At 48.4% G+C, this 24,206-nt stretch overlaps 1 long non-coding RNA gene across 1 annotated transcript; it reads right to left on the bottom strand.

Moving 5' to 3' along the window:
• Positions 1-4,144: 4,144 nt before the first annotated feature.
• On the bottom strand, positions 4,145-13,598 carry LOC115892421. Its single transcript, XR_004052312.1, has 3 exons — positions 13,422-13,598; positions 12,081-12,144; positions 4,145-4,922 (listed from the first exon to the last, which is right to left on the bottom strand). It is a non-coding gene; the product is annotated as an uncharacterized LOC115892421 (long non-coding RNA).
• Positions 13,599-24,206: the final 10,608 nt, after the last annotated feature.

Below are 24,206 nucleotides of genomic sequence, written 5' to 3'. Positions count from 1 at the left end.
ATGCCTTGTTCCATCTTCTGGGGACCCCTCTGCTCACAGTATGTCAAAATGCCTGTAAACACCGTTTCCATTCACGTGTCAGCTAGGAAATGAGCCTTACCTACTGGGTGATCAAATTCTAGTTCTCCCAGATGGGAGGAAATGCTTTAAATATACACGTGTTGTTAGAGCTATTAAGATATTTTCAGGACCTATTAGGCCATTAGGAAAGTCAGATTTTCGGAACATTCTTGCCTTTCATGTCCTCTTAAGTCTTTGAGTTGACCTTATTGGTGTAGAGAGAGGATGCCATAAATCAAGTGATAAGGGGTTAGCCATGTGCATGGTTTGGAGTCCTTCATGCCAGGGCCTTGGACTCCCTTCAGACCTCTGAGCTGTGATTTTGCCAGACGCAGGACCTCAGAGTCTTCCATACCCGGGGATTCAGAATCTGCCACAGTCATGGGTCAGAGTCCTCCATTCTCAGGGTGCTTAAACGGTAGCATGATGCAGCTGGCTCATTCTGGCGATTGTAGGAGGCAATTGTAGGCATTGTCTTCCAAATCTGCTTTCAGTGATGTCATTGGTAACTTGAAGTCAGCCACGGTGGGAGTGTAAATTGGCAAACAACACCAATAAGCAGCTCCTCTCCTCCTGCCAAGAGCTTGTTGTTAAACATTTACCAGCACACCACTGGGCTCAGACATCTACAGATGTAGGGGTAGATAATTTGCCACCGCCAGGGCAATGGGTTTTCCTGATCTCATGATGAAAGATTTTCTAGATTTGGGGGCATTGTATTTTCTGGATTTGGGGCATTGTATTTTCTAGATTTGGGGGCACTGTATTTTCTAGAACCCTGGGCAGAGTATTTTTTTATAGTCATAAGAAATGTTTTCTACACCTTGGGATGGAGGGTTTTCCAGAGCCCTGAATAGAAGTTTTCCCAGATCTAAGAAAAAAATTTTCCAGAGCTGAGATTGAGAGTTTTCTTAAGCCAGAAACAGAAAATAAATTTTGGGGCCCTCAAATCACTAAGCTAAAGGGAAAAGTCAAACTGGGAACTGCTTAGGGTCAACCTGCCCCCCATTCTATTCAAAGTCACCCCTCTGCTCACTGAGATAAATGCATAACTGATTGTCTCCTTTGGAGAGGCTAATCAGAAACTCAAAAGAATCCAACCATTTGCCTCTTAACTACCTGTGACCTGGAAGCACCCTCCCTACTTCAAGTCTTACCATCTTTGCTTCGAGTTGTCCCACATTTCCAGACTGAACCCATGTTCATCTTACATATATTGATTCATATCTCATGTCTCCCTAGAATGTGTAAAACCAAACTGTGCTCTGACGACCGTGGGCACATGTCGCCAGGACCTCCTGAGGCTGTGTCACGGGCGTGTGTCCTCAACCTTGGCAAAATCAACTTTCTAAATTAACTAAGACTTGTCTCAGATTTTTGGGGTTCACCACCCCAATTCATAGTCATAGACTTTTCCAGAGGCAGGTAAAGAATATTTTTAAGATGAAGGATCATCTCTTGTTCCAGGGTCGGGAATGGCATCTCCTTCACAGGCAAAGGATGTTGGTGTTTGGGATGCTTGACACGGACCTCCATTCATACTGAGACCCCATCAAACCTCTCTCTCCATGGCTGCAGCTTCCAGACAGAGTGTGACAAATCTACAGTGTCTCAGCCGATAAATCAACCCCCAAAGATGGTCAAGTTCTAGACCCCCAAGGTCAGAGTGAAAACTCATTGAGTGATTTTACTATTGTGAAAACAAAAATCTGCAATCAAGTTGTCTGCATGAATCCTATGCATGTAACGGACTTCGGGGCCTTTGTTGTCAACCAGTGTTAACGTCTCCTCCTTTCGTCTTTGTTGGTAACTTCTTGGTAGCTTGTTCACATGCTCTAGATAAGTAGCAGTCAATATACCTAGATTTTGGAATAAATAAGGACTTTGGGATCATCAGAATCATGTTGGGATCCTTGGACAAGTTACTTGATCTGGGCTTTAGTATTCTCATTTGACACATGGCAATAATATAGCCATGTGTGCAAAGCTCCCCAGCATGGAAACTAAAAGGTAGAAGTTTTCCTGTTTCTTTTTTTTTTGGTTTGAGACAAGATCTCACTCTGTCATCTAGGCTGGAGTACAGTGGCACAATCTTGGCTCTCTGCAACCTCTGCCTCCTGGGTTCAGGCAATCCTTCCACCTCAGCCTCCTGAGTAGTTGGGACCACAGGTGCATGCCACCACACCTAGCTAATTTTTGCAATTTTTTTGTAGAGATGGGGTTTCACCATGTTGCCCAGGCTGGTCCTGAACTCCTGAGCTCAAGTGATCTGCCCATCTCAGCCTCCCAAAGTGCTGGGATTACAGGGGTGAACCTCTGGGCCTGGCCCGAAGCCTTCTAATAAATGTAAGATACAGGCTGGGCACGGTGGCTCACGCCTGTAATCCCAGTACTTTGGGAGGCAGAGGCGGACGAATCACAAGGTCAGGAGTTTGAGACCAACCTGGCTAATATGGTGAAACCCCGTCTCTACCAAAAATACAAAAACTGGCCAGGCATGGTGGCGCATGCCTGTAGTCCCAGCTACTTGGAGGCAGGACAATCGCTTGAACCCAGGAGGTGGAGGTTGCAGTGAGCCAAGATCACGCCATTGCACTCCAGCCTGGGCAACAAGACAGAAACCCTATCTAAATATATATATATATATACACACACACAAAAATTAGCTGGGCATGGTGGCATGCACCTGTAGTCCCAGTTACATAGGAGGCTGAGGCAGGAGAATTGCTTGAGCCCGGGAGGTGGAGATTGCAGTGAGCCAAGATTGTGCCACTGCACTCCAGTCTGGGTGACAGAGTGAGACGCTGTCTCAAAAAATAAGTAAATACATACATATAAATAATAAATGTAAGATACAATAGAGGCAGTGAGGGGAAGCAAGGCCTAGCCTATTGGGGTCTGACAGTACTTAACAGGGTGCCATGGGAAGGCCTGGCTTCCTCCCCTGACCCTCAAGTTTCCATGCTGTAAAATCAAGGGTTAAAACATGGATGGCACAGCTAGTATCCACATCTGCTCAGACACGTATTAACATCCTGTGAACTGAGCCTTGGCCTTCAAAAAGCTGACCCAAAGCCAGTCCTTCAAGCAGGGAGAGTGGAATCATTTCTGAATACCTACAATTACATCCTTTGTTGAAGGGGCTAGGTGAGGTTCTGATGGCGTAAATACGGTGACTTGGCCAAGGCCCTGGAATGGAAGACACCTCTTGGCAGATCAGTTGTCCTCCTGGAGATTTCCCAGACAGAGATGAAAAACAAGTGGGAAATTAAATGTTCCAGTGACAAGAGAGAGGTAAAGCCTTCCTTCTTTCTCTGAGAAGTGCTCTGTGCCCAGAAGGGAAGAACAAGAATTGCCACCACATCAACTGAATCTGTTCCCGAAGATGTGTTGGAAGGAAAAATGTTTGAGTCTATGGCATTCCCAGCACACCCAAACTCCCAACCAATTAACTCAAATATCTCAAAAGCATTGCTAAGCACCTATCTAGCAACCTTTCAAGAATTTCTGCCTAAAACAAAGCATTCTAAATGGAAGTAAATAAAAACCTTGCTATTATTTTAAAATCATCTAGTAACTTAACCCTAAGCAGTGGGTAGGTTTGTGTGCATTGATATTATTCAGTATAAGATGCAAAGGAGGTTTTCCTTCTGTACAACGAACATGTGCCACAGTGTAAATAAACAAGTAAATCAATAGGTTAATGATGTTAATTATGAATCCATCTGAATTGGACCTGGGCTGGGAGGGCCTCCAGGTCTCTGGGTAAAGGAAGAAAAATGTATGGAAAATAATTAAGAAAAAGACCTGATCCTCACAGGAGAAGAGCCGAGATTCACCTGTAGCACACACCGCCTTCTCCCACCTGGATTTGAGTGCAGTATGAATGTTTCCAGCAGTAAGCATGTGTATGTATAGCAATTACCACATGGTTTTTTATTTGTTTAGTACGTTCAGGGTAACATTTTGTTTTGCGTATAAGCATTCAGATGTGAGATTTCAGCTAGTGGGGATAATTACAATGACTTACATTTCAATCAATATTTAATTTTTTAAAGTTATAGATCTTAGAAGCTCGCTCTTGCTTTTGCTTTTCCTCCCAACTTATGGATCTTTGTATTTTATTTATGAACTTAGTAGTTTTTATATAAGAGCAAGATCACATTTACTTGTTCATTGATTCATATTCAATTAACTCATAAATTTGATAGATTAAATTCTCATAAACTTTTAACATCATTTAAACATTTAATTAAGAAAATTCCTTTAGATATTTCAACTACAATTACAAATTTAATTTAGCCAATTCAAACACTTCAAACACCTAACAAGGGAGACTTACAAATATGATGAACAAATTATCCCTAAGCACTTAAGCAGCTTCTGTAAATCTAATCAGACATAAAATTTGTTGCTTAGATTTTGTTTTAAATATCATAAAAAGCAAGCAGAAACTATATAAAGCAAATCAAAGATTATAAAATTTCTTACTGCAACTGTACACACAGCTTATACAAAAGTATCAATATTATGGATTTATTTCTTCATCATCTTGTTGTGGTAAAAGAAATATATGTGCGTGGATCTATTCATTTCTCCCTCCAATCAAGATGAACAAAATAGTACTAATCTTGCATTTAAGCTAAGGAGACTTGGTAGGAAGCTTGGGTACACGACATAGGTGGGGCAACTTTATTTGATTGAATTCGGAAGATTAAGCCATGGGATGCCATTCCAAGATCCTGGACCCACAGAGGTCTCATGCTAGGTGGGCTCTCCAGGCTTCTGATGGGCTGGTGTCCATCTTGTGGTGAGATTCTATCAGGCACGTCACTGGCACTTTCTAAACTCTTGCCATTTGTCTGGGATTTAACCAATAATACATGTTTCAATTTTTTGCATCCTACATCCTTGCCTTGCAATGACCGGTCTCTTGACTCCCCAGTAGCTTGGGGATTCCAAGCTACTGGGTTTCACTTCATTCCCGTACAATGACCCAGTTATGTAATTTCTTACATTAAAACCTAATGTGCTCAAGTCTCTTGCCCAATTTTCTACAAAGTTGTCTATCTTTTTCTTGCTCATTTGTAGGAGTTCTTTATATATATTCTAGATGTAAGCTGTTTGCCAGCTATGTCTGTTGTAAATATCTCCTTCCACTCATTTGAGATGGAGAGTTGGGGCCTCTCCTCTGAGACTCAATCCTCGATTACAGGCTTGAGATCTTTTCTTGAATGTCCAACGGGCATGCCAGAATTTATATGGCAAGAATGAGTATCTCATTTACGGATTCCCCATCTTCCCACTTCCCACTCCTTTTTTGAAACTCTCTCCAAATCAGAAATTGGCACCATTATTCATCCAGTTGTCTAGCTCCATTCTTTTAATCATTCTCTGGAACCCTTTTTATATCATAAAACAGAAATTATATACAGAAAGTACATGAAAATAAATGCATAATTTAACAAATAAAGATAAACACTCATGCAACTACCATTCAGGTCAAGAAATAACATTGCCAGCACTCAAAAACTTATCATAAATCATATATATATATGTGCTTTGCCTGTATTTGAACTTTATATTTATGGAATCACAGAATACTTTTTTTTGCATCTTCACATTTTCTTTCAATATTATACTTGTAATTCTCATCCTGTTATGTATAACTGTAGTTCATACATTTTCATTGTTGCATAGTATTTCACTATACTATATATGCCACCTTCTACTCTTAATGGATATTTATGTTATTCCAATTTCTAGCTATTATTATTATTATTTTGAGACGGAGTCTCGCTCTGTCGTCCTGGCTGGAATGCAGTGGTGCCATCTTGGCTCACTGCAACCTCTGTCTCCCAGGTTCGCGTGATTCTCCTGCCTCAGCCTCCCAAGTAGCTGTGATTACAGGCAGGCACCACCACGCCTGACTAATTTTTGTATTTTTACTAGAGACAGGTTTTCACCATGTTGGCCAGGCTGGTCTCGAACACGTTACTTTGTGATCCGCCTGCCTTGGCCTGCCAAAGTGCTGGGATTACAGGCACTAGCTACCACGTCCAGCCCCAGCTATTGTTAACAGTGCATCTGTACTTCTAAAAATATTCCTACCCATTTTAATGATTACACATATGCATGAATTTGTTTAAGGTATATATCTAGGACTATAATTGCTGGTCACAGAAAGTTCTCGGCTTTCCTAGAAAAAATGAAGCTCTTTTCCAAAGTAGTTGTAGCATTTTTTTTTTTGCTTTTTAACTTGAGTCGGTATTATTAAGCTATATTTTTCTCAGGATTTATCTATTTGATTTAAAATTTCAAATGTATTGGCATGCAGTTTTTCATCACATTCTCTTCTTTTTGATGTCTGTAGCATTGGTGGTGATGCACCCACCCTTTATTTTTGATATTGTGTGTTTGTGTCTGTTCATTATTCTTGCTCAGTGTTCTCAGGGCAAAAGTGGCTTCTATGACTGTTTTCCTTTCTGGGTTCTTACATATTTCCTTCCAACTAGCCCTGGTTATTTCTTACTATCTTGTTAGCTCTTCATTTATTTGAATGAGTTTTTAAAAGGTTATCAAATGGCCGGGCACAGTGGCTCGCGCCTGTAATCCCAGCACTTTGGGAGGCTGGAGGGGGCAGATCATGAGGTCAAGAGATCGAGACCATCCTGGCCAACATGGTGAAACCCCCTCTCTACTAAAAGTACAAAAATTAGCTGGGTGTGGTGGGCGCCTGTAGTCCCAGATACCTGGGAGGCTGAGGCAGGAGAATTGCTTGAACTCAGGAGGTGGAGGTTGCAGTGAGCCAAGATCCCGCCACTGCACTCCAGCATGGGTAACAAAGTGAGAGTCTGTCTCAAAAAAAAAAAAAAAGAAAAAAAAAAGTTATCAAACATCTTTATTCGTATCTGATGAGAGGCATGGTTTCAAAATCAGAGCCCTGATTATGGAAGTCCATGGTTAAGATTCCTCTTTCTCTCACGTCCAGTCCGTTGGAAGTCCGGTCAGCTCTACCTCTAAAGCAGATCCTGATCACGCCCACTGCTCTCTAGCTGGCATGCTCTTATACCATATTTCACAAGGGCTCTCTTGACCCAATTTTGAGATCTTGGCTAAAAACTCTCAGTTCCTCTTTGTGGGCACTTCGCTTAGCCTGCACTCCAACCCCTTTCCTTACTGGGCTCTAACACTCCTGGGTCACAACAATATACCCAACTTGCAGGAATTCTTTGCTAAACATCAAGGGATGAACCCTTCTTCCTTGGGTCTGTGAAATCACTCAAAATTCCCAACCCACAGGAAGCCCCTAGACCTGCTAACCCCACTCCACTTGCCATAGAGAAGCCGCCTTCTACATTCCAGCTTGCTGTTCCCCTGTCCCTGGGTGCAATCCCCTACATGGCCCTGCACGGCAACTTTCTCCCACTGGATGCTCTAAGTAATAGAGTTCTGCTTTTCATCTCATCAGAGCTACCATCATCAGATCCTAATGTTATAACAGTAAGCCCCTCCCCACCAGCTTCAGTCTGTCATCTCCAGCTTGAAGTCTTCAAATAGCCCCCTCTCTCCCTCCTTTCTATTACAGCCTGCTAGACGTCACCTGTCATAGAGCCCAAGTCATAAGTCACATCCTTCCCTTCCCTGAATAAGATGCTGTTAGCACTGAAGTCAGACTGAAACCCAAACTTCTTCCTATGGCTTAAAAGGTCCTGTATGGCTTTGCTCCTGCCAACCTCTCTGACCCCATCCACTATTCCACTCTTGTTCAGTCTCATAGTCCTAGTTCTTAGAACATCTTAGAACATAGTAGGCACTCATAAATCTTTGATAAGTGTCAGGTAAACAGAAACCACTCTAGGTACTTCAGACAGAGTGATTCAATTTAGGGAATTGGTTGTAAAAACGTTGGAAGGACAGTGGAGTGAAAAAGAAATGTGGTGTCATTTTGGGCTCACAATCCTGTATCACCATCAATGCTGCTTGACTGTTGTCATTGCCACTGATAAAAGTTAGGAGCTTGGACTCTTTCTGATGTTAGTTCCAGAATCTCGCATGGATACATCCCATTGGCAGAACCCAATCGAAATCCAACTCGAAGGATGTCTGGGAAATGTAATTTTTTAAAATTTTTGAGACAGAGTCTCGCTCTGTCACTCAGGCTGGAGTACAGTACGGCGATCCCGGCTAACTGCAACCCCTGCCTCCCGGGTTCAAGCGATTCTCCTGCCTCAGCCTCTCGAGTAGCTGGGATTATAGGCACGTGCCACCATGCCCGGCTAATTTTTGTGTTTTTAGTAGAGATGGGGTTTCACCATTTTGGTCAGGCTGGTCTCAAACTCCTGACCTCGTGATCTGCCCGCCTCGGCCTCCCAAAGTGCTGGGATTACAGGCGTGAGCCACCATGCCTGACCAGGAAATGTAATTTTTAAACTCCTAGCACTGGTGATTCCAGGAGGAATGTAGAAGGTCAGGGATAGGGTATGGTGTTTGGCATGGTGAGAAAGGCCTTTGAATGGCCCTGACTGCAGACCTCATGGGAATTTTGTCATGTGCCCTCTTTTCTTCCCTAGTTCCACTTGTCAATGTTTCTGTCCATAAAGTGGCTTGGCCAGGGCCCATCATGCTGCACGTCTTGGCCAGGACGCCTCACCTTCAGACTCCATGAACCTTGCTGGGGTCAACAGCTATAGGGAGAACAGCCTCCATTTCCCCCACTGTAGGCCTCATGCACTGCAGAATCAAAATTAGTTCCGCCTGTTGAAACTGGAACCTCATCAGGCTGCTCATGTAAATGAAATCTGAACAATTGTGGCCTCTAACCTGTGACCACGGAACTTAAATCCAGCTCAGGTTGCTGATCAGAACAGATGCCACAGTAACCATTCCATTATCTTCCCATCCCTTCCTCTTATCTTCCCATCCCTCCAACCTATCCAAATTTCCCCTCCTACTCCAGAAGCCAAGAATGAAGATTATTCTTTTTTTTTTTTTTTGAGACGGAGTCTTGCTCTGCCGCCCAGGCTGGAGTGCAGTGGCCGGATCTCAGCTCACTGCAAGCTCCGCCTCCTGGGTTTACGCCATTCTCCTGCCTCAGCCTCCCGAGTAGCTGGGACTACAGGCACCCGCCAACTCGCCTGGCTAGTTTTTTGTATTTTTTAGTAGAGACGGGGTTTCACCGTGTTAGCCAGGATGGTCTCGATCTCCTGACCTTGTGATCCACCTGTCTCGGCCTCCCAAAGTGCTGGGATTACAGGCTTGAGCCACCGCGCCCGGCCGAATGAAGATTATTCTAAGAGTTGTCTAGATCCAGGGGCACAGACACCTCCATGCCTAGAGTTTGGAGGGGTTAAGGTGTAGGCTGAGCAAAGCACCCACAAGGAGGGATTGAGAGGTTTTAGCCAGGATCTCAAAACTGGGTCAAGACAGCACTTGTGAAATATGGTATTACAGCGTGTCAGCTAGAGAGGCCCTTCAGGTCCCTAGATAGTCAATCTTTTTGGGCCAGGGATGTCAAGTCCAGATCCTGGAAAAAGAGTATGGACAGTCAGTCTTCCAGGCCAGTCAAGTGGTCCTCCATCGTCACAGAGAATCAGCCCTCCAGAGACAGGTATAGAGAGTTCTTTGGCTTCACAGTCAGAGTGTCTTCCAGAAATGGGATTGCATAATCTGGAGCCAGGAGGGCAGGACAGTGCAAAACCAGTGAGGAAAGGTCTTCCAGAAACAGGCTGCAGAATTCCAAAACTAGGAGCAGAAAGTCCTCTGGAGCTGTGGGGTTTACCCTGGAGTTGACAAAGTTGTGGGACTATAAATATCTCTGGAATATTTTCCAGAGCCAAGATCAGATATATTTCCAGAGCCAGAGACAGCAAAATATTTTTGCCGATCAACAGTCATAGTGTTTTCTAGAGCCAGAAATAGAACCTCTTGAAGATGTTGAATAATCCATTTTTTGCTATAAAGGATGGCATCTCTTCCAGTGCTGAGGGACACTGCCCTTCCTCCATCAAAGGCTGGAAAAGGCTGTAGGGCACTGTGCTGTGGGAGCCTCCAGTGACAATGAAGTTAACACAGTTGATTTGTCCTTATAGATATCACCCACTTGGCCCTTTCTGCAAGATATCCTGAACCTATGATCACTTCAAGATCCATACTTATGCAGAGACCTCATTAAAACATACTCTCGCCTGTAATCCCAACACTTTAGAAGGCGGAGGTGGTTGGATCACTTGAGGTCAGGAGTTCAAGACCAGCCTGGCCAACATGGCGAAACCCTGTCTCTACTAAAAATACAAAAAATTAGCTGGGCGTTGTGGCAGGCACCAGTAATCCCATCTACTTGTGAGGCTGAGGCAGCAGAATTGCTTGAACCTGGGAGTGGAGGTTGCAGTGAGCCAAGATCATGCCTTTGTACTCCAGCCTGGGCAGCAGAATGAATCCATTTCAAAATAAAAATAAAAACATACTCTCCTGTGTTTCCTTCTGAGGACCCTCTACTCAGAGAACATGGGTGGTGGTGCCTCACTCAGAAAATGTGCCCAAGTCTAGCTGGGAAGCAAGTCTCCTAGCTGGTTCTCTTCTAGACCCTCAGATGGGGCATAACCCTTTGACACCTACTGCTCTTAGAGGAGTGCTTCCACACAACAGGGCAGGTACATAAAGCACTGATGTGCAGAAGATTCCAGGCCCTCTTTTGTTTTCATCAAGTTGCAGATTCACCTGTTCTTCTTTTAGTGGTTATATTGGCAAATCACTCTGATGCCCACAAGCTCCAAATAAACCACGTGAGCAGTCCTAGAGTCAACACACTGCTATGCCAAGAACGTGGGCCTTGGAACCCGACAGCCCTGGGTTCAATTCAGTAACACCGTGTGGTTTTGGAGGAGATACTTTCTCTCTTTGGATCTTTCAGATAGGAATAACAATACCCCTCCTGCAGGGCTGTCCTGAATGTTTAATGTAACAATATGTGAAGGCCCTACATGTGCCCTGGCTAGAGGAGGTTCTAGTCACTGTTCAACTGAAAGACAGACCAGATTTGGCAAAGAGCAATGAGGGGGAAACTGGGTGCCTAAAAAGACTCTGGTTCTGCTGGTTGACCCAACTGTGTGACTCTGGGCAGTCACTTGCCTTCTCTGGCCCTCAGTTTCCTCATATGTCAAACCAAAGGTTGAATAAGAGGATTCTAAGGGTATTGTCAGCTCTGACATTCTGAAGTTTCCTTAATTGGAAGATCTGAGTTGATTCTTTTGACATTTAAGAAGCCACTCAATTGTCCTGTCTTGGTTCATTGGGAGAGGACATCTGTAGTCACTGCATGAAGGATTTCCGTGAGAGTTTGATGGTATTCACGTGGTATTATGACAAAAATCCAGGACTCAGCTGGGCATCGTGGCTCATGCCTGTAATCCCAGCACTCTGGGAGGCTAAGGCGGGTGGATCACTTGAGGTCAGGAGTTTGAGACCAGCCTGGTCAACATGGCAAAACCCCGTCTCTACTGAAAATACAAAAATTAGCCGGGCATGGTGGCACCTGCTTGTAATCCCAACTACTTGGGAGGCTGAGGCAGGAGAATTGCTTGAACCCGGGAGGCAGCGGTTCCAGTGAGCTGAGATCATGCCATTGCACTCCAGCCTGGGTGACAAGAGTGAGACTCCATCTCAAATAATAATAATAACAATAATAATAATAATAATAATAATAATAATAATAATAAAAACCCAGGGCTCTTATCTCACCATCTACTTTGTTTCACATTTTTCCTTGAGAGAGTGAATAACAAGTATGTGTGACAAATGAGAAGTCAAGACACCACTCTGTAATGAGTGAAGCAAACACCAGTATCCCAAAACAGAGCTGTGCCACACTGGAGGCCTAGCCAGCCCTCTCCATCCTCCTCTAACACCCATAATAATGTCATTACTATAGCTGATTGATTGGATAGTTGCATGTGCCAGGCAACAAACCTTATTTAATTCTCATAACAACCCAATGATTGCACTGTAATGACCCCGCTTACCAGAAAATGGGCCTCATCAGTCTTCAGAAATCTGACCCAACAGATAGGCAACTTTTCCTCCCTGCTGAGGGGTGATAGAAAGGATGGACATAGTGGGGGTTGGGGGCAGTCTCAGCTCCTAGGTGGTTGCTACAACACGACTAAAGAGATGGGAAGCAGGTGCATGGAGGTTGGGAAGGAAGGGTAGAGGCTGGGAGGGATGGGTGGAGGCTGGGGTAAGGGTCATGGGTAGGGGGCTGATGGGGGTTTGGATTTGTGGACGCGTACTTGGGACGAAGCTCTGTGCTGAGTGCTGGGAATGGAGTTGAATCACAGCCTGAGTGTGTGTGTGTGTGTGTGTGTGTGTGTGTGTAGGGGTGGGGAGATGTGAAAAGAGGTAGACATCTTTTCAATGCAGCATGACTCTTGAAACAAAAGTTGCATACACAAGCTGACACCAATATCATATGGAAGGAGAGAGACGACCCTATCTGGTTGCCAGGGAAGCCCTCACAGCCTCCCAGGTGAGCTGGTGCCATCTCCTCAGTCACCTGAACTGTGGCTCCACGTCCTTTACACCTCCTCCTGAGTTTGGGTCTCTCCATCTCTACTCCAGCTGGAAGCCTTAGTCCCCGCTGCCCTGACTCTCCCCAGTCCCTGCAATGACTGGTCTCCTAGTCCCCTCCAGCCCATCCTCCACACAGCTGCAAGAGTGGGGATCTTCCTAAAATGCAAACCTAATCATAGCCCTCTCCCCTTCCATCACCCAACTGCCTGAGAATGTGGTCCAAGATCCCTTAGCACGACATTCAAGCTCTTTGGGATCTCGTTCCTGCTTCCCCTTTCAGCTTTACTTTAAACTCCTCCTCCTCTCCAACACCCTCAACTCCACCATCTAATTTCCTGCCATAGTGTCTCGAGTGTTACTGCCTCCAGTCTTTGCGCAGGCTGTCCCCTCTGGCTAGAATCCCTTCCCCACCCTTCCTCATCTGGTTCCTTCAGGTCCTGGCTCTGTATCCCTTTCTCCCAGCAGTCCCCCTGATTGGGTAGGTTGAGTAGGGACCCCTCCTCTGTTTTCCCACAAGCCCCGTGCTCCTCCTATTTTAATCTTTAACACACTGCCTTGTCATTTTCTCCTGGACTGCTTGCTTGATCGGACTGGGGGCGCTTTGTGAGGGCAGGGGTGGAGGTGGATTCATCTTTGCGTCTGCAGAGCCCAGCGCTGCACCTGGATGCTGGAGGGTGCTCATTGCTGTTTGCAGAATGTATGGATGAGTGTGTGGTTCCAGGGTTGTGGGGGCGGGGTGGTCTTGGCAAGGGACTGTGGGCCAGGTTGAGGGAGTGGGCCGAATGGGCGTCTACAGGAATTCTGATGCCTGGGCCAGCAGGAGCTCGGTTTTCCCCTTATGGCCTAAGTAGGGGGTCTCTGGGGCTCAGTCGGAGGGGAGGGGTCCCTGGGCCCCACCATATCCTGGAAAGAGGTGTGGACGCGGCTTTCCCTCCCGGAGCTTCCTCCAAGCGTCCCTCTGCAAAGCCGGCCTGGGCTGTCATAGCAACAGCCCGCCCCGGCGGGGGCGCCGGCCAATGACAGCCGGTTCTGGTGAGGTAATGTCCCGGTCTGGAAGCCCATTGGCTCCGTTTTTGTCCACGTTTGGGTCCAGGCCTGTAGTGCCCGGACACCGTAGTGAGAGGACAGAGCGTGCGCAGGGAGCTGAGTTGTCTACACCGGCGGCGCGATTCCTCTCCCTGCGCTCCCCGCGCTCCTCCTCTGTTCTGGGCTGGCTGCCTCTATCCTTCTCCTCTCTCTTTGCGTGCCGTACCTGTCCCTGGTTGTGTCGGTCGTTTTGTGCGTCTGTCTCCCTGACTCTCTTGGGGTCTTGGTGGCCCCTTCTTCTTGTCCCTGTCTTCTGCGCCGGGGTCTCTGACTCTGAGTGCGCCTCCCCGTCTTGTCCAAACAAGGGCGCAGTGAGAGTTCCTTCACTTGCAGCCAGAAGGTGACTCACTGCTTCAAACCGCAAGGCAGCCCGGCCAGCCTCCGGCACCTTATTCCCGAGTCTGTGGGAAGCTCTGGCACACACACAGGCCGAAGGCTTGAGACCCCGAGAGGCCAGGGCTGCCCTTTCCCTGGTTGGCCTCACCAGACCTTTATTCTTGTTGACTTGTTGCCCAGTCAAGGGAAAGGCAGGACGGTCTGGGCTTTGGGGGAAGGGAAGGGGACAGATTTAGAGAAGAATTGGGCATGAGCTTCCATAATGCCAGCAGGGGAGGTTAGACAGCTGGAGGGACTTCCAGAAAACTACAAAGGCATAGGCATTGGGCCGAGTGAATGAAAAGGGCGGTTGGACTTCGCTCAACCCACCCCTCTGTCTGTCCATCCATCAACACAACACATTGATGCCCGTCAGTGCCAGATTCTGGGCTTGGCAATGGCTCAGTCCCCTGAGCGCCTGGAGTCACAGTCCAGTCTGGGAGGCAGACACACAAACCCTGGGTTTCAATGGGATTCCAGAAGAAGCTAAAACTCACCCTGCCAGGTGGGGTGCTTGACTCAGGCAGGGAAACTTTGTGGAGGAGAGGGTCTCTGAGCTGGTGTTTTGGAGGATGGCCAATAGCTTGTTTGGATCAGCCTGGGCAAGGCACAATGACAGACCAGTCTGGAAGGATCAGGGGTGATTGGAAGGTCCAGGAATATGAATACCTGCATGAGGGAGTTTGCACTTGAACCCGGGGGCAGTTTGCAGCCACCCAGGGATCAGAGCAGGGGAGAAGTGTGGTTAAAATGGTTTTTGTGCAGTCATGCCAGTGACAGAATCTTGGCTGTCTTGCTCAGTGCTGCACCCCAGCCCCGGGTAGAGTGCCAGGCCCACAGTGAGTATTCATGCACTTGTCGAAGGAAAGCGTGAACTGAAGGGGAGAGGTTGTTCTGATGGATAAGGGCTGAAGTGATGAGGTCGTCTTCATGTGGTGGTGGAGGGGAGGGGAAAAGGGAGGGTTCAAGAAAGGTAAAAGACAGGTAGAAGTGATGGGCACTACTGGTTTACTGGAGGTTGTGAGGGTGATGGAGAGGAAGCTGCCTGGGGTAACACCTGTGTTTCTGGTTTGAGCAGCTAAGGGTTGAGGGAGAGGGAATATGGGTGGGGCAGATTTCAAGGGAAAGGTGGTTAGTTCAGAGTTGGAGCCTCAGCATCTGAGATGCTTGTGAGACCTCTGGGTGGGACTGGGTGGGAGAGGTCTGGGCTGAGGTGGCCTGCATAAAGGTGGTGGCTGAAGCTGTAAGTAGACATGAGCTGCTTAAGAACTGGGACATTTACGAGCAGGTTTCTCTAGTGAGGGGGTCCTTTAGAACCCCAAGGAGACCTGGGTAGGAGTCAGAAGTCCTGGGTTTTGGTGGATTCTGATACCAGCTTGCTGTGTGACTTCGGGCAAGTCATTCCTCTCTGGGCCACTGTCCCCTGATCTCTCAGCAGAGCTTCTCAGAGGTAGAGAGTGGCCTGGCCCACTTCTATTTTTTAAGGCCTCTGGATATTGTTAAAAAAAAAAAAGAGGCCGGGCGCAGTGGCTCAAGCCTGTAATCCCAGCACTTTGGGAGGCCGAGGCGGGTGGATCACGAGGTCAGGAGATCGAGACCCTCCTGGCTAACACGGTGAAACCCCGTCTCTACTAAAAATACAAAAGACTAGCCGGGCGCGGTGGTGGGCGCCTGTAGTCCCAGCTACTCGGAGGCTGAGGTGGGAGAATGGTGGAAACCCGGGAGGCGGAGCTTGCAGTGAGCCGAGATCGCGCCACTGCACTCCAGCCTGGGCGACACAGCGAGACTCCATCTCAAAAAAAAAAAAAAAAAAAAAAAAAAAAAAAAAGAGATGTGCCCCTAACAGGGTAACAAAAATTGTGGTTATTTACTATGTTCACATTTACACATTAACATTACAAGCAGACACAAGGATTGTGAGTATACTCTCATTTGGAGGTTAAAGTCTAGACCAGAGTTATATTGGGAAATTTGTCCCCTGGTTCTGGCCTTCCTGGTTGCTTGGAGTAATTGCCCTTTTGGATAGGAAAGCTGCCTGGCTGGGGGTAGAGAAGGGGTGAGGGTATGTGGAGGCCAGAAGGAGCTGGGCCAAGGCTTATGTCTGAGCAGGAGCTCATAAGTTCTTGCTCTAAGCCTGGGCATTCATGCCCCTCTCCTAATTCCTGCCAGCCCCCAACTTGGTGTCTTTTCTCCAGGAGCCATCAGAGGCCATGCCAGTCCCAAAGTGGGCAAGAGCACTGTTGCAGCTCCTGCAGGACCACCTTCCTCTCCTGTTCATCCCTCAGCTCCTCCAAGATGAGAGTATTGTCAGATGAGCTGGGCCCAGTCTCTGTCTTTAACTCACCCCTGGGCAGGTCACTGCCTCTCTGAGTCTCGGGGTCTTGACATCTCTATGTCCTCAAGCTGTCGGCTGGTGGCTGCCACAAAGTACGTACTTAGTAAATGTTGGTTGAGTTGAAATGAATGGTGAAGTGGTTTATTTCACTGGAGCACAGGGTTACGGGAAGAGTGGTAGAGAGAGATCATGTTGTTGGGGTCATCAAAATAAGATCATGTCTGCAAATGTGCTTTGGAAAAGGTAAATCAAATATTTTAGAGTCAGCATCATATCATATTTGGCCTAATGCCCCTGAAAGGCTTCCAGAGCAAAGAGTAGACACAAAATGAGTTTTTCTCCCACTAAACCTTTTTTTTTTTTTTAATTTCACAAGAATTAATCATAAGTACATTCTGCTTAGCCCAGTGGTCAAGAACTAGGACCCAGTCAGGTGTGGTGGCTCACGCCTGTAATCCTAGCACTTTGGGAGGCCAAGGCGGGCGGATCACTTGAGGTCAGGAGATCAAGACCAGCCTGGTCAATATGTGGAAACCCTGTCCCTACTAAAAGTACAAAAATTAGCCAGGCGTGGTGGTATGTGCCTGTAGTCCCAGCTACTCAGAAGGCTTAGGCAGGAGAATCACTGGAACCCGGAAGCAGAGGTTGCAGTGAGCCGAGATCGTTCCACTGCACTCCAGCCTGGGCAACAGAGCGAGACTCTGTCTCAAAAAAAGAACTGAGGTGGGAATGCTGTTTTCAAATCCTGACTCCATTACTTTCTGGCTGTTTGACCTTTGACAAGTGACCCAACTTCTTTGTATATCAGGCTGAAACGTAAATGGCAAATAATGCCATTATTCATCTCATGGGGTTGTTATGAGGATTTCATGAACTATTAGATGTAAAGTATTTAAGAAAGTGCCTGGCCCGTGTGAACGTTTCAGAAATGTTAGCTTTTATGATTGCTAACAATGATAAGGCTTTCTCAAACCCCTCCCCACAGCTGCCTGCCCTTACTGGCTGGTGGGTGTGGCAGATGCTACAGGTGGGCCCACTCAACGAGGAGGCCCGGTTTAGCGCTCCTTCCTCTACTCAGGGCAGCGGTTCTCAATTTGGGCTTGCACATTAAAATCAACTGGGAGCTTGGAAAACTCCCACGTCGGAGCCATACCCTCAGAATCTCTGAGAGTGTGATCCAGGTCTCAGAGCTGGCTGAGGCATCCCCCTGATCCATGCCAAGGTGCAGCCACAGCTGAGAACCAGTGATCAAGGACAGTGCTTCTCAAAGCCTGGACTCCAGACCAGCCGCTTCAGCATCACCTGGGAACGTCTGAGAATGCAAATTCTCAGGCCCCACGCCAGAGCAGCTGCAGAATCAGAAACTCCAGGGGAGTGGGGCCAGCAGTCTGTTTCAACAGCTCCCCCTCCCCCGGGGGCTAAAGCTTGAGAACCAGCAATCTAGCGGCTGAAAGGACAATGTGTGCTTTTTTGAAAGCCACTGCTGTAAGCTGCTTTCTGTTATTCCCTGACATGAATAGGGACCAATTTCTGCCCCTAATAACCATACCTTTTATTGTCCTCAGCTGCTTTATATGTTTTCTCATATGTAGACCTCAGAGCAACCTCACACCGATAATTTACCTCCACTCGCGAGAATAAGGAACTCCTGTGACCTGTCCAAAGCCTCATAACTAGTTACCCCAAGGCTAAGTTCCTCTGACCTTTGGCCAAGCAGAGAAAGAGTCTTGGATTCTGTTTGAGACCCTGAGCCCTGACCTTGTCAGCGGAGGGGCAGCAGATCTTGCACTTCCTCTGGGAGCCCAGCTGCTCCTCCGTCCAGATGAAGTAAGGAAGAAGAGAGGCATGGGGAAGGGAAAGCTCTTTGAGATCATTGGTCCTCTAAGGTATCCCAAGAAACATCTGAGAGTTGCAGACTCAAAGGTTAGAAAATGAGGGGCACTGTCTCCCAGGGGTCCCCTGCCCCACACATCGGGAGGGAGATGCGTAGTGCTGGGCACAGCACCTAGCACGGAGTCAGCACACTCCCAAACGGTAACCACCATCATTGTGAGCCACACAAGATTACTGATAAATGTAGATAACAGGGTACTATTTTATATTTACTATTCTCTATTATTGCTGTATTTATACTTTTATTGTGGCAAAAATGCACATACCTTAAAAGGTCTTTCATCTTGTAAGTTTTGCCGTAAAACTTCCAAATATAGATAGTGCTGCTGGTGCAGCTGAAATGCTAATGCTACCCTAGTTATCAACTGGGGTATATGGAAGAGCCACTGGCCATGGAGTGGGACAGACCTGGGCTTAAACCTCAGCTCCACCATTTATCTCTGGGGCTGTGGGCCTTCAGTTTCTCCTCCTTCAACTGGGAAGCACACGACAGAATGTATACTTCTCTGCAGACATGAGGGGTTGTTATTCTTGTCAAGGGAGTTGGTGGCCAGGCTGACATTAATGAAGAATCAAAGCCTGTGCATGCTCAGCCTGAGACAGACTCTCCGCCTTCGGATGCCTGGACCAGACTCATTTCTTGCCTTTTAATAACCAAATGTGGAAAGGCATCCACCAGGAACATGCCCGGCCTCTCTGTGCCCCTCCCTGACGCCTACCCAGGGAGCTGATGGGTGAGTGTGGGGTGAGGGACCTGTTCAGCTTGCCTCCCTCTGGGCATAGCCTATGTCCTCAGTGCAGCCTGCCTGCAGAGGGGCTTATGTTCTGGGTGGTTCTTTGGTAGCAGCTGAGCTCAGCAGGCTGGCTTTGTCCCTCTGGGGAGGTCTGTGCTCGTCCAGCACTGCCAGGGACAATTCAGGGGTAGGGGTATTCACAAGCCCATTTGGCTAAAGCTGCCTCCTCCAGGCAGGTTTGTCTGTGACATCATTTCACATCACTGGCTTTCCAACTCACCTGAGCATAAGCCAGATTCCTCATGGCAACCTGGAGAGCTCTCACCATCTCGACCCCGGTCTGCTGTGGCCTCATCTAACCTTTACTTCACCTGTGCCCCTCCCTGTCACTGCATTCCAGTTACGATGGCTGTGCTGATTCTGAGCTCCCCAGGCCAGCTCCCGCCTCACGGCCCTTGCCTGGAATGCTCTTCCTCCAGATGAATGCATGACCATACTTAGCCACTTAGGTCTTAACTCAAGTATCACGCTCTTGGCTTCTTACGATTGCAACACCCCCTCCCCCCACTAACCCCTTGACATTTCATTCCCCTTTCCCTGCTTTTCTTCTCCTTAGCACTTACTACTAACACAATTTATTTCATTTATTTACCTTGTTTATTGTGTCTTTCCCACCAAAATAACCACTCCATGGGACCAAGGGGTTTCGTTTGTCTGTTTTCTTTTTTAACTGTCATATCCCCAGTGCTTAGTGCAGGCACATAGTAGGTGCTCAGTAAATATTTGTCAAGTGAATGAATGGAGCTGGCATTATTCTGCCCATCATCTGACTGTCACCTGCATGTTCTAAACTCAGGAGGGGAACTGGGATGTCACTTTTTGAGTCCCCTCACATTCTAGCTGTGCCCAGGTCAGTGTGGCTGAGTAGACACAATGTAGTTTGGGCCGTGCATCCAGAATGCCTGAGTTTTAATTCCCATTGGAACACCCTCTTAGCTGTGCTTCTGAACACCTCTGTGCCTAGTCTTCCCATCTGCAAAGTGGGGATGATGAGATCACCTCCCTTATGGTGTTACTGTGAGGATCGAGGAAGAAATACAGGTACGGTGCTTAGCACAGTGGCTGGCAGAGGGCAAGTACTCAATAAATGTCAGCTGGCATCGATCAGCTTCATGGTTTGAAGGAGGTGACCACCTCCTCTGCCTGTATCTCAGGATGGTTTGGAGACCAGGGAGACAGGACATATGGCCTGACCTCGTGGACTCTGATGCCCAGGATGGAACAAAGGGGCTGGGAGGTCTGAGACCCTAGCCTGAGCCAGGGAACTCGAAGAGAGGTGGCAGCAGGGTGGGGGCAGTGTGACAGTCCATAGCTGGGCCTGCTTGGCCGTAGTGGGGGTAAGGATGCTGTCTGCATGATCCCAGGTATCCAAATGCCACAGGTGGACTTGGAGACCTGTGGACAGGTAGACCAGTTGTCTGGATGGTGACCTGGCCTTTTCACTTCCCGCAGTTGAGTCCCCAGATCATGAGTCCAGGAGGGGTCTCTTCATCATCCCTCACCTGCTCCATAAACCACAGACAGCCCCAGGGTTGGGCTCCAGAGGGAGCAGTCTGGGAAGAAATGGGGTCATGGACTGGGTTCCGGGATATGGACCACAGTGATCAGGGACATGTTTGCATTTTTCCGGGTCAGTTTTGTGTGTGGTGTGTGTGTGAATTTGTGAGGACATGGGTATACATATGTGTTTGTGTGTGCATGTTAGAGCGTTTGCTAACAGCCATTCACACACACACACACACACACACACGCATACACACACACAGAGCCCAAAGGCTGGCCCTGCTGTCAGGAAGCTCTCAGGGAATCTATTCTCCTTCACAATGCCTGTTCTCAGATGTCAGGCTGGAAATGTCAGCTCTGTGTGGTGTGCCAGTCCCTGCTCTGGGCAGGGAAAGCTTCGTGCCTCTCAAAGACCCTACTCTGAAAGGCACAGACAATGCCAGGCCAGGACTCCTGGCAGAGGGGAGGGCTTAGTACAGGGGTTGGGAGACTGAGTGTAAGCTCAGGGATAAACCAAGCCTGGCAGGGACTGGAAGTCCACTCCCCAGGGGGCAGAGAGGCAGCGCTCACTACACGTGAGAACAACCAGTGACATTTATTACATGCAAGTTGTGCATCAAGCACCTCACGGACATCACCTCACTTTTCAGATGAAGAAACTGAGCCTCAGAGAGGTTTGGAAACTCACTCAAGGTCACACAGCTGGAAGATGGCAGATGAGGAATCACCCATTGAGTATTGGGCTCAGTGAGTCCTGACCCATTGAGCAGGAAGTAGAGGCTTAGAGAGGATAAGTGGCTCACTTAGAGTCACCGACATGTTCATGGCAGAGCTGGGATGTGACTCAGGTCTCCCTGATTCCAGAGCTGTGCTCTTACCACCACCACACGCCCCAAGCTTGTGGGTGAGCCAGACACCCTGGGGGTGTGTGAAAGGTGGCCAGAGGAGGGAAGGACTGACTCTGCCCAGAAGGGTCAGTGAGGCACGGATGACAGCTGGGAGCGCTCCAGGGAGACGAGGGTGGGGGAGGGCATTCCAGGGGAGAGAAGAGCACGAGCAAACCACAGAGGCGTGAAATAGGGTGCCACGTTCTGGCAGTTTATGGCTGACCCATTGAACAGGAAGACAACCTCCGCTTCTCTCTGCCCCCACCCCCATCCTGGTTCAGAAAGCCTGATTGTCCCCACTTCCCTCCGCCCCCCTCCTGCAGGCTCCTGGGATATGGACAAGAAAGGAGCTTGTCTTTCCTGGCTCTGCTGGAGTCCTGCCGCGGAGGTTTGGTTACCATGGCGACGGGTTCCATGGAAACTTGCAGCCGGCCTTTTCCAGGATGGGCCTGGACCCCAGCCCACCTGCTGATGCATTGCGTCCCCTGGCCGCAGCATCCCGAGGAGGTGCCCGGGTGGTCACTCTGCTCCTGAGCACCCACCCCTCCACCCTGGCAGGGGCAGGGAGAGTCCTAACGGGCAGCAGGATGGGATTCTGGTATGCAGAGGCCATTGAGTGGCTTCAGGATCCCGCATCAATCCAGGACACGGAGACCCAAATTCTCTCATATTTAGGCAAATTGAGAGCAAGTCTTTACGTGGCTGCTGCTCGATGTCCTGCCCATTCTGTTCCTGTGTCCTGGTCTGTTTCGTTCCTGGCGCTGCATTCTCTTCACTCTGTTTCTCCCTGGCTCAGCTGTTCCCTGAGTTCTGATCTGTTCACTCCACCATGTGCACACCTTGCCCCAGGTACGCCCTGTTTCAGGGGATCTCCAGGCCCTGAGGCTTGCTTTTGGACTGGCCTGGGAGGTGACCCTGACTTGACACTTTGTAGCCACATAACCTGGAACAAGTCGCTCCCTCTTCCGGAGTCTTGGGTTCCACGTCTCTAAATACGTGCTTTATGGGATTGCTTGTTCATTCAACAAATGTGCTTAATAGTATCTGCATTTGCTGAGCACTTTGTATTTGCTTTGACTACATTTATTATGCTAAGAACTGTACTTGCATCATTTCGTTTTCTCCTTATGACAACCCCATGACACAGGATTCTTATTCCCAGTTTGCTGGCAAAGACACTGAGGCGAAGAGGATTGAGGACCCTGTCCAGGGTCACACACGTGGCAGAGCAGGAAGGAGAATGCAGGTGTGTCTGACTCCGAAGTTGCCCTCTTCACCACCGCATTATTTGGTCAGTTAATTTTTATCATGCTCCGACAATGTGATGACCTGGTTTCTGCCCTTATGGAGCACCTACTGGGGGAGATAGGAAAAAAGAGCAAATAATAATACAACGTGTTGTAAGTAGAGTGTTGAGATAGAGGATGATGGGTGCGGACGATGCTCTTAAAGAGGACGACTGGTCAGGGACAATCTCTGAGCAAATGACACACAAGGATGAGGGATCCGCATAATGGGAAGAGCCAGCCACGAGAGGGAAGAGAGACCCAGGCAGGGACAAAGGCCTTGAGGTGGGAATGGGTTTGGTGTGTCCTCAGAGGCGGAAGGGCCAGAGGAGCTTGGAGGTGGTGAGCGAGGGGGAGAGAGGTCTGGGACGAGCCAGAGAGGCAGGCAGGGGCCCGATCACACAGCGCCTCATGGGCTGGGATAGGGGCATGGTTTATTCTACGGGCAGTGGAAACCATCAGAGGGTGCTAGGCAGGAGAGTGAGAAGACCTAACATGTGAGAAGCAGCTCCCTCTGGCTGCTGTGTGGGGAGTGGGTAGCAGAGGGGCCTGACGGCTCCAGGGGGACGTGCAGTCGTCCTGGTTGGAGATGATGCTGGCCATGGCCGGGGAGGGACGCTGCCGAGCTTGACCGGTTTGGACATAGAGTAGACAGACTTTGCTGAGGGACTTGCAAGTAGCGGGTGGGAAACAAGAAGGCAGAAATTACAGCTCCTCGTTTCTGCCGTGAGCGACCAGGTGGGTGATGATGTTGCTAACTGGGCTGGAGAGACTCAGGTAGTGCTGTGGGTGGGATGCTAGACAACTGGCTTTTTCAGGGGAGAAGATCCGGAGCTTGTTTTGGGATGTGTTATGTCTGAGATGCCTGGGAGACAGCTGAGTGGAGATTCTCAGGTCTGGAGTTCAAGAAAGAGGTCTGAACTGCAGATACAAATTTGGATATTGACAGTGTAGACATGATAACTAAAGCCATGGGGTTGGTGAGATCAAAGGAGGAAGTGTAGACAGAGATGGGAGGATAAGAGGAAGGGAAAGGAGAGGTGGGAAGAGGAGGTGGGAGGAGAAAAGAGGAAAAGGAAAGGAGAAGAAAGGAGAGGAGAGGAGGAGGGCTGTTGGAGCCAGGAACACACCTGTGCTTACCTTTTTCTGGTGTGGGCCATGCTTCAGGCACCCGGAGCCCACCCTGAGTCCAGGAGTACTAGCCTTGGAGGCCAGGGCCATAGCAGGAACTTTGCCAGTTTGGCCACTAGAGCCTGTGTGGGGACGTTAGACCAGGGGTCAGAACAGGGTGCTTCGAGGGGTCCAAGGAGGAGCAGTCCCACTGGACTGAGGGTGGAGGCCAAGGCCTGACAGATGAGTTCCCCATAAAGAGGGAGAAGAGAGAAGAGGGGAGTAGAGGTGATGGGGTGTGGATTTGGAT

Source organism: Rhinopithecus roxellana, chromosome 12 (assembly GCF_007565055.1).
Source record: "Rhinopithecus roxellana isolate Shanxi Qingling chromosome 12, ASM756505v1, whole genome shotgun sequence".
NCBI lineage: Eukaryota > Metazoa > Chordata > Mammalia > Primates > Cercopithecidae > Rhinopithecus > Rhinopithecus roxellana.
The sequence above is the reverse complement of the archived record's forward strand: the minus strand, read 5'-3'. Positions and strand labels throughout refer to the sequence as shown.